Source organism: Vulpes vulpes, chromosome 4 (genome assembly GCF_048418805.1).
Source record: "Vulpes vulpes isolate BD-2025 chromosome 4, VulVul3, whole genome shotgun sequence".
Classification (NCBI taxonomy): Eukaryota; Metazoa; Chordata; class Mammalia; order Carnivora; family Canidae; genus Vulpes; species Vulpes vulpes.
The window spans coordinates 81151340-81161632 of record NC_132783.1 but is presented as its reverse complement, the minus strand read 5'-3'; the positions used below and the strand labels follow the sequence as shown (position 1 = coordinate 81161632).

The following is a 10293-nucleotide window of genomic DNA, read 5'->3' as shown; positions in this document are numbered from 1 at the left end:
TGTAGAATTCCACAGCATGAAAAATACTACCATTTATTCACCCATCCTATTATAAATGGACATTTTAGTGGTTTCCATTTGGGCTGTTAGAAATAGCACTGCTATGACCATTCTCGTACACAGCTTTAATTGGGCGTAGCAATCATTCCTGGGGGGCATATGCCCAGGTTTGGGATTACCTGACCATAGGATATATGTATGTTTATCTTTAAAAAATACTACTAAACACTTGTGTCAATGGTTTGACCATGGGTTGTCTGTCTTTTTCTTATGGATTAGTAGAAGCTTATTTATATTCTAGATTTTAATTTTTTTATATTTTAGATATTAATCCTTTGTTGGACATGTCTATTAAAAATGGTTTCATCTGGGGTGCCTGGGTGGTTCAGTCAGTTAGGCATCTGACTCTTGACCTCAGCTCAGGTCTTGATCTCAGGGTTGTGAATCCAAGCCCCACGTTGAGCTCCATGCTGGGCTTGGAACCTACTTAATTAAAAAAAAAAAAAAAAAAAAAGTTTTTTCCTGCTCTGTGACTTATCCTCTTTGCTTTATCCATATCTTTTCATGAACAGAAATTCTTCATTTTCATAAACTCTAAATTATCCATTTTTCCTTTAATAAGCCCTTTTAAAATCTTACTTAATAAATCTTCACCTCACCGAGGTCTTAAAGATGATTTCTCATGTTATCTTTTAGAAGTTCTACTTTTTTTTTTCATTTGGTTCTATATCCATCTAGAATTTACTTTTACATGAAGTCCAAGAAGGTTCAACATGCATGTTTTTCCAATATGGGTACTCAAATTTCACATACCATTTATTGAAAAGAACATTCTTTCATTGTATTTCAGTGGCACATTTCTCAGAAATTTGGTGACCATAAATGTGTGTCTGTTTCTGGACCCTATTCTGTCATCCATTGGTCTATTTTTCTATATGTATGTCAACATCATACTGACTGAATTACTAGAGCATTAAAATAAGGCTTTATATTTGGTGGTAAAAGTTCTCCATTCCAGCTTTATTCTTCTTCTATGTATTCTTGACTATCCTTGGCCTTTTGCATTTCCATATAAATTTTAGAATTGACCTATAAAGTTCCATATTAAAACAGGATTTTATAGAATTGCATTATATCTATTGATCATATTGGGGAGCAATGACTTCTCTACAACTTTGACTCTCCTAATTCATGAACATGGTATATCCCTCCATGACGATATTTACCTCAGTACTGTTTTGAAGATTTTAAATTTTATTTTATAATCATTGCTGGCACACTGACTTGGAATCTAGGGACATTACTAATTTATTGTTAATTTAATTGTTTATTATTAGATTCTTTTTAATTTTCAATGTACTCAATATGTCATCTTCATAAAGTGATAATTTTATTTCTTACTTTCCATTCATATGCCTTTATTTCCTTTGTTTACTTGTTGTACTAACTACAACCTCCTAACTAACCACAACCTCCAATACAATGTTGAATAAAGTTGACGAAAGGAAGCACACTTGTCTTGTTCCCATTTTCCAAGGAAAAGCTTTTACTATGCCACCATTAAGTATGATGTCAGCTGCAGTTCTCATCTATTTTTAGATTATTAAGAGTTTTTATCATGAATGGGTATTAAATTGTATCAAATGCTTTTTATATACTTTTTTTAACCATGCAACATTGTCTTTTATTATGTATGGGTTTTAAAAATTACTTCCTCAATCTATCCATACACAAGCAAAAGTAAGTATACTGTTTAACATACTGGAACTTAGAAACATTGATCATTGCCTAGAGAAGGGAAAATTATCCCTAAACATGCTTAACCAGGAGGCCAATTCATCTGCCGGCCTCCAAGAACATGGAGATGAACATGATAGACAGACTGTCCCCCATCTGAACCTTCATTCACCACCATTCAATAACCTTTCTTCAGGCCCAGATCAGCAGCACATTTCTTGTCAACAATCATTAAATGTCCAAGAAGACTTTCATCATCATCTTCTGCTACAGAGATCTGGGATATATGTTTCTTGGGTATCACCAGAAAATGAGCTGGTGCTTGAGGGGAAATGTCATGGAAAGCAAGATACTGGTCATCCTCAAAAATGATTTTGGCTGGGATTTCCTTGCAGATGATCTTTCCGAAGATCGTATCGCCTCCAGGCCGTGGCAGCCTGAGCCTTGGCAATCTCATCGGCCATTGTGGCCTCCTCCTGCATGGCCGTTCTGGGGAGAGCTGCTTTTTATAACTTGAAAAGGATCTAAAATCCAGAATATATAAACAACTTTTACAGCTCAACAATAAGAAAAGTAACTTAAAACTTTTTAAATGAACAAGGTATTTAAATATACATTTCTCCAAAGAAAGTACACACAATGACCAGTAAGCACATGAAAAGATGATCAACATCATTAGGAAAATGCCAATCAAAACCACCATGAGATACCCCTTCACATGCACTAGGATGGTATAATCAAAATGACAACTACAAGTGTTAACTAGGTCGTAGAGAAATTGGAACCCTCATACACTGTTGGTGGGAATATAAAATGGTGCAGCTACTTTGGAAAATGGTTTGGAAGTTTCTCAAATAGTTAAACCCAGAGTTACCATATGACCCAGCAATTCCACACCTAGGTATATACCCAAGAGAAATGAAAATGTAGATCCACACAAAAACATATACATGAATGCTGATAGCTCCCTTGTTCATAATAGTCAAAAAGTGGGAACAATCCATCAACTGATCATTAAATAAACAAAATCTGGTATAACTATACAATGGAATACTATTCAGACATAAAAAGAATAAAGTACTAATAAATGCTACAATATGGACAAACTTTGAAAGCCTTATGCTAATTGAATACACCCAGACACACAAGAACACATATACTTGTCCTATGGTTCCATTTGCATGAAATTCCCAGAATAGGCAAATCTATAGATAAGGAAAGTAGATTAATTGTTGCCAGGGACAGGTACAGGGAGGGGAGGAGAGAATGTAGAATGACTGCTAATAGATAGGAGATTTCTTTCTGGAGTAATGAAAACGTTTTGATAGTAGATAGTGGTGATGGTTGCACAACATTGTGCATGTATTTAAGGCTACAAAATTTAAACTTTAAAAGAGTGACCTGGGGATCCCTGTGTGGCTCAGTGGTTTGGTGCCTACCTTTGGCCCAGGGCATGATCCTGGAGTCCCGGGATCAAGTTCCGCATTGGGCTCCCTGCATGGAGCCTGCTTCCCCTCTGCCTGTGTCTCTGCCTCTCTCTCTCTCTCTCTCTCTGTACTCATGAATAAATGAATAAAGTCAATAAATAAATAAATAAATAAATAAATAAATAAGTGACTTTGATGGTATGCATATCTTAATTTAAAAAAAAGAGAGACAGAAACGGTTTTATAGCCAGTGTACAGTTAAATTGACTTAAAATCCAAATTATTCTTAAAAATGTCTCAGGAAGACATCACATTGGAGACAGTGACCCTGAATAAATCAGTTGATTTCTATATAAAGACAATATTTTATACAGGATCAAAAAAAGAAAAAAACTTTTTTTCTAGATTTGGGATTATTCAGACATTTTATTTCTTTCCATGTAAATTTTGGTAAGCTATTGCTTTAAGGAAATGTATTGATTTTATCAAAATTGTCAAATTTATTGGTATAAAATTATTCATAACTTCTTATCTTTTTTATGTATGTAGGCTGTGTTCTAATAGTACTTTTTTTTCATTCCTGATATTGTCACTTTTGTCTTTTCCTTCTCTTTGTCTATATCAGTATTCCTAAGGGTTCATAAATTTTATTTATCATTTAAAAAGCAAGCTATGGCTATTGGTTTCCTTTATTGTATATTAGCTTTCTGTTTCATTAATTTCTTCTCTTCATTATTTCCTTCTCACACTGTTTTGTTTTAATCTGTTGTCCTTTTTAGCACCTGGAGATAGTTATTTTGATTATTGATAGTAAGTCTTTCTTCTTTTGATGTATGCATTTATGACTATAAATTTTCCTCTAAACATTATGTTAGTCACATCCCACATATTTTGGTATATCCTGTTTTTATTATCATTCAGCTGAAAGTATTTTTCAATTTATTCCCTGACTTAGGGTTATTTTGAAAGAATTTAATTCCCAAACATTTGGGGATTTTCTTTTATTTTTTTGTTCATAGAATTGATTTTAGTTTAATCCACTGAGTTATAGAATATTCTCTGTAAAATTTCAACCTATTGAAATTGAATTCATTTTTAAGACTTATTTTAAGGCCCAGGATACAGCCAATTTAGAAAAATATTTAATGTGCACTGGAAAAGAAGGTGTATTTCTTTAGCACATGGATGCAGTGCACATCAATTGGGCCAAGCTTATCAATCGTGCTGTTCAAATAGTCTACATCAATACCAATTTTATTGTTGTCTACTTAGTTATAGAGAGAAGGAGGGAATAAAGTCTTTCACTGCAATAGTGTATTTACTCTGTCCCACTGCTTGAGTTTTCTCCTTTAGGTTCTCTTTTACATAAGAGTTGGATCTGCTCTGTCTTCCATATCTATCACTTTCTCCAATATCTTTTCTTTTTCACTTCCCTATTTATTTTTATTTCTTTTTTATTTTCTTCCTTTTCATCTATTTCTCTTATGATATTATTTGTGTTATTTGTTCACTCTTATATTCACTCATTTTTTTCATTTCTGAAATGGTTTTTCCTTTTAGAAAAGTTGTTTTTGTTAACTCTACATGAGTTCTTTTCAAGTCTTCCTTTTGTGCCATCACCTCATTCACAAATTTTTATAATCCTGAGTGAAGCTTTAATTTCATAGCTTTAGTCATTAAAAAATTCTTTTAGCTTGTTTTAAAATATTAAATTAAAATTTTCATTTGTTTTTTGGGCAAATCTCTCTAGAGGCTTTCATAGTCTGATGGCCTGTTATTATGCTCATTAATCTCTCTTCTTATAAGACACTGAATGGAGCTGGTTTCCTTCTCTGCAATCCCAATTCTGTTGCCCATGTTTAAGTAAGATATGCTTCCCTGTACTCCTACGTGAGGAAAATGGGAGAGGATTTCTTGGCCAAGATTCATGACTCTAGGGCTCCATCTTCTGTTGTACTGGAAAATGTCTTTGAAATTGGTTTCAGAGGAGTTCGAGAACTGCTTGCTCTGTTACCCTTCCCTACTATGTGTGTATGTATATGTGCATTGTACACACAGGTGTTCACAGAAACTGGGGTCCCCTGCTTTATCTGGATCTTCTCCCTACTACACCATCCTGTTGTTTACTTCCAGCCATTTTTCTTCAGCATAGGGCTTTGCCCTACAAGAGATATTTGGCTGATGAGTTTCAACTATCACAGGGAGATGTCACGTGCTCTTGGGAGAATTAATTTACATCATAATTTACATAATAAAGCACTTCCCAAGGTGCCTGGCAAATAGTATTAGACATGGAATATTTATAATAGTTATAATTATTAATGCCTACCTCCTTGTACTATACATACTAGTCCTACCCCTAAACGCAAGCTATTTCCTTGATGTGGCTCTCTTTCTTGCCTCCATACCTCTGCTCCTACTATTCCTTCCCCTGAAAGATCTCTGCACAATCTCTGTCCCCTGCCAAGCCTTCAAGAGCTTCCCATTCTGGTTATATGAGTAGGCTAACTACACCCAACCAAAAACTCTGGACTACCGTAGCTCCTCATTTCTAAACCACACATACTAAAACTGCTCTAAGATTTTTATATCAATGACCTAACTTTTATCTAGATTTTTTGTTCTATGCCAAGCCCTTTACATATATTACTTCCTAATCAGCACCCTGATTATAGGTATAACTGGGTAGATATAATTAATGGCCTTATTTTACATATATGGACACTGAGGTTGAAAGAGATTAGATACTTACCCCAACATTGTTGGTTGTGATAAAAGCAGGTATTTTGACCAGGCAGTCTGGCTCCTGAGACTATAAGCTTGATCATGGTTCTACAACTCTGGATTATAGTCTCCAGGAAGGATGGAGTCCTGGCTTATATGCCTTTACACTCTCTCTGTAATCATCAGTTCCTAGCAGCACCCAGCACACAGTAGGTGTGGAGCAAAGATTTCATCAATGAGGTACAATAGAATGCTCACAGTACATTGTGTTGCTTAAATGCACAGGGATCTGGGGTTTTAGGAAGAAACTTTTCTAGCTGAAAGTCAGATGGAAAAGTCTCAGACACTGTTCAATTTCTTCCAAAGAGTCATTAGTCAGACTCTTACTCAGAATTTCTTTTTTTCTTTTTTCCATTCAGGTTTGAGCTCGGTGAGATATTTATGTTTTCACAAACCCTTGGCCACTATTAACTCATCACAAAACTCCCAGACATGGCCAGGCACAGCCCTGAGAACATTCACAAAAGCCACACCAATTTTCTAAACTCTATAATCTGAGGGACCACCACTTTCACAGAAAAGTCCCAGACCTACTGTTCTTTAATAGAAATATCAGAAAATTGAAAGCTTGCTGATGAGTTAGAAATCCAATTTTTCCAGACATTGGAATTTCACTTGGATGTGGATTTACTAGGCAGCTGTATGTGAGCTGGACTCCTGAGAAAGCACTGGCCTTGAGCCAAAAAACTAGGGTTTGGTCCCTGCTCTGCCACTTGTTGGCTATGTAATGTTGGGCAAGTACTTCTTCTTGCTGGTTCTCTGTTTTCCCATTAAAAAAATAATTAGAGGGATAATGACATTCTGCTTAATGCCACAACATTGTTAGGCATAGCCAAATAATGTATGTGATAGTCTTTGTGAGCTAGAAAGTCTCTGCCATACAAAATCAAGAGGGTAAGCTGTGGGAGCCATTTGCAAAGGCTGGGCTGCCATTTTTTCAACAGCCATGACAAGACCATTGAAGCAGATGGCTGGAGCCAAGAAGGCAGCCTGATGAAAGTGAAGAATGGAGCAAAGAAAAGAAAGGAGATGAAGACTATGTCATCTGAAAGAAAAATACAGAACAGACAAAAGGAGAGACTGAGGAGCCTGATGTCTTTCCAGTTTCTACAAGTGCCAGCATTCTGGGAGATTTCCATAGTAGGCTCTCCTTATAGCAACCTCATTATTTTCATTGATTTTAAAAAGTGAGAGGGACACCTGGGTGGCTCAGCGGTTGAGCTTCTGCCTTCAACTCAGAGTGTGATCCTGGAGTTCCAGGATCAAGTCCCACATCAGGCTTCCTATGAAGAGCCTGCTTCTCCCTCTGCCTATGTCTCTGCCTCTCTCTGTCTCTGTCTCTCACTCATAAATAAAAAAGTGAGAGACTACTTCTACTACTCATTTCCATGATACGTACGTTAGCAATCTAGAGTCTTGTTTTATTAATCAATAGAGATTAACAAGGTGGGATAAACTGCAAACCAAGGGAATACCAATGCCCTTTTAGTGCCACTTAGGTTGGATCGATCTCACATAAAAATGTTGTCAGGAGGGACGCCTGGGTGGCTCAGCAGTTGAGCATCTGCCTTCGGCTCAAGGCATGATCCTGGAGTCCCGGGATCAAGTCCCACATAGGGATCCCTGCATGGGGCCTGCTTCTCCCTCTGCCTGTGTCTCTGCCTCTCTCTCTCTCTCTCTGTGTGTGTGTGTGTCTCATGAACATTAAAAAAAAAATGTCAGGAGCACCTGGGTGGTGCAGTCAGTTAAGCAACCGACTCTTGATTTTGGCTCAGGTTCTGATCTCAGGGTCATGAGATCAAGCTCAGCATGGGGCTCCATGCTCAGTAGGGAGTCTGCTTAAAATTCTCTCCATCTGCTCTTCTCCTCATCTAAATAAAAGTAAAATAAAATAAGATAATAAAATAAATTGCTTGTACATGCTCTTTCACTCTCTCAAATAAATAAATCTTTTTTAAAAAATGTTGTCAGGGCATGCCTGGGTGACTCAGCAGTTGAGCATCTACCTTCAGCTCAGGGGGTGATCCCGGTCTGGGGATCGAGTCCCACATCAGACTCCCTGCGAAGAGCCTGCTTCTCCCTCTGCCTATGTCTCTGCCTCTCTCTCTGTATCTCACGAATAAATAAATAAAATCTTTAAAAAAAAAAAAAAAGGTTGTCAGTATGTAGCTACCACAAATCTAGTCATAGCCATCATCTACCATGGGTTTAGACTTCTTTGTTAAAACAGGAAAAAAATTCTCCTTCATCTAACAGTGTGTGAATTAACTGGTGGTTACTATCCTTACCAGTCTTTTGAATCTTTTGGAATGAAATAGAATAGAAGAATAGAAAGAATAGAATAGAATAGAAAGAATAGAATAGAATAGAATAGAATAGTCTAGCACATAGTAGGCAATCAACCAATATTTATATCATTCAATGCTATTTCATTCAATGCTATTGAATGAAATATTTATTGAGTAAATAATATTTGTGAGATCAAATCACAAATTCTTAAAATCTATCCTGCTGCAAAAACATCTAGAAAGGCTGAATTAAATAGAATGACATGTATCAGAAAGCATAGATGAGATTGAAAATAAGTAATAGATAGCCCAAGGAGTCAAAACTGAAGAAGTAAGAACAAGAGAGAAAAGCAGGGAGACCAGCTGTGGATGCCCTGAGGCACATTCCAAACCAGGAAAACCAGATCCGAGTTATAATGACGTACAATGAACTAGAAGGCAATCATGTCTTGGGGAAGGGAGAGGGGAATGGAAGCTGAGATCATCCCACATAAAACTTAAATAAATTCTCCGTAGGCTAATAATGTCAATGAAAGCATAGACTAGAAAAAGGATCTATTTACTAGGAAAGGGAATCAAGAAAGACACTTGTTTGTCTCAGTCTTAAATCTGAGTAAAAGAACAGAGTCTCTCCTAAAACCTAATAACCACAGACCTACCTTCTCAACATTCGTGATCCAAATTTACACTACTGGTATGGGGCAAAATATGCCAAGCCAACAAATGAACACAACTAGGTGGGTGGGTAAAACTGGGAGGTGCCTCACAAGAGCAAGTGCAAGCCTACTTTGAAAGAATATTCTTAGCCCAGGCTTTGCAGGATTTCCACAGATAAAGAGCAGCCAAGGGACGCCTGGGTGGCTCAGTGGTTGAGCGTCTGCCTTTGGCTCAGGTCATGATCCTGGGGTCCTGAGATGGAGTCCCTCACCAGGCTCCCTGGGGGGAGCCTGCTTTTCTCTCTCTCCCTGTGTCTCTGCCTCTCTCTGTGTCTCTCATGAATAAATAAATAAAAACTAAAAAAAAAATGCAGCCAAGTATGAGCACACAGTCTAAACTACAAGCAAAACACTCACAATATAAGTCAGCAAGGGGTGAGGTGAGAGTCCATTGATATAACAAGATAAATAATCAGATGCACCAAAGTCTTATTATTCTCCCATGCCTAGATGTAAAACTTGAAATAAGTATATTCGAATGTTTTAAAAACTTTTAAGGAATATAGTCACAAAGTATAATCACAAAATTTGGAACAGAATGAAAACATAATCACAAATTTGGAACAGAATGAAACAGAGATCTTATAAATAAAAAATAAGCCATTGAAAGTAAAAATTAACTAAAGAAAAATCTGGAAGACCACACATTCTATAGGTAAGACTGAGGGAAAACCAACTCACTCATGCATTGCTGGTAGGGTGAAAACTGAATACCAACCCTATGGAGAATGTGTGTGTGTGTGTGTGTGTGTGTGTGTGTGTGTGTGTGTGTCTGTAAAGTATGTATAGACATGCATATATATGTGTGTGTATATATGTAAGTTGTGTGTGTACATATATATATTTTTTTAAATGTAGGCTCTGCACCCAGTGTGGAGCCCAACATGGGGCTTGAACTCATGACCTGAGATGACCACATTTAAAAATAAGTGTCAAGAGTTAGATACTTAACTGACTAAGCCACCCAGGTGCCCCTGTGTGTGTATAGTTTTATATGTGTTATACACAACAAAATTAAATACTCATAATGTTCTGATTCAGCAAATGAGTTATGTATAGGTTATTCAACTGCAACATTGTTTGTAAGAGCAAGACTGTAAATAACTCAAACGGCCATCAATAGGAGGCTGTCCAAATTAATTATGTTTCATCTATGTAATGAAATACTAGGCAACCATTAACAAATAAGAGAATGAGGAAACTCTCTAATGTTGATAAGGAAAGATCTCCAAAGTATACTATTTTAAAACAAAATAAAAGCACAAAGCAAGATGTATAAATGCTTCCTTTTATGTGAGGAAGGAAGAAAATAAGAAAACGTTTTTACTAGTATTTGCTTAC

The 10293-nt window shown here is 36.6% G+C and overlaps 1 pseudogene; it reads right to left on the bottom strand.

The window, feature by feature from the left end:
* Positions 1-1658: 1658 nt before the first annotated feature.
* On the bottom strand, positions 1659-2201 carry LOC112928358 (adenosine 5'-monophosphoramidase HINT1 pseudogene; annotated as a pseudogene).
* Between the last annotated feature and the right edge of the window lie 8092 nt (positions 2202-10293).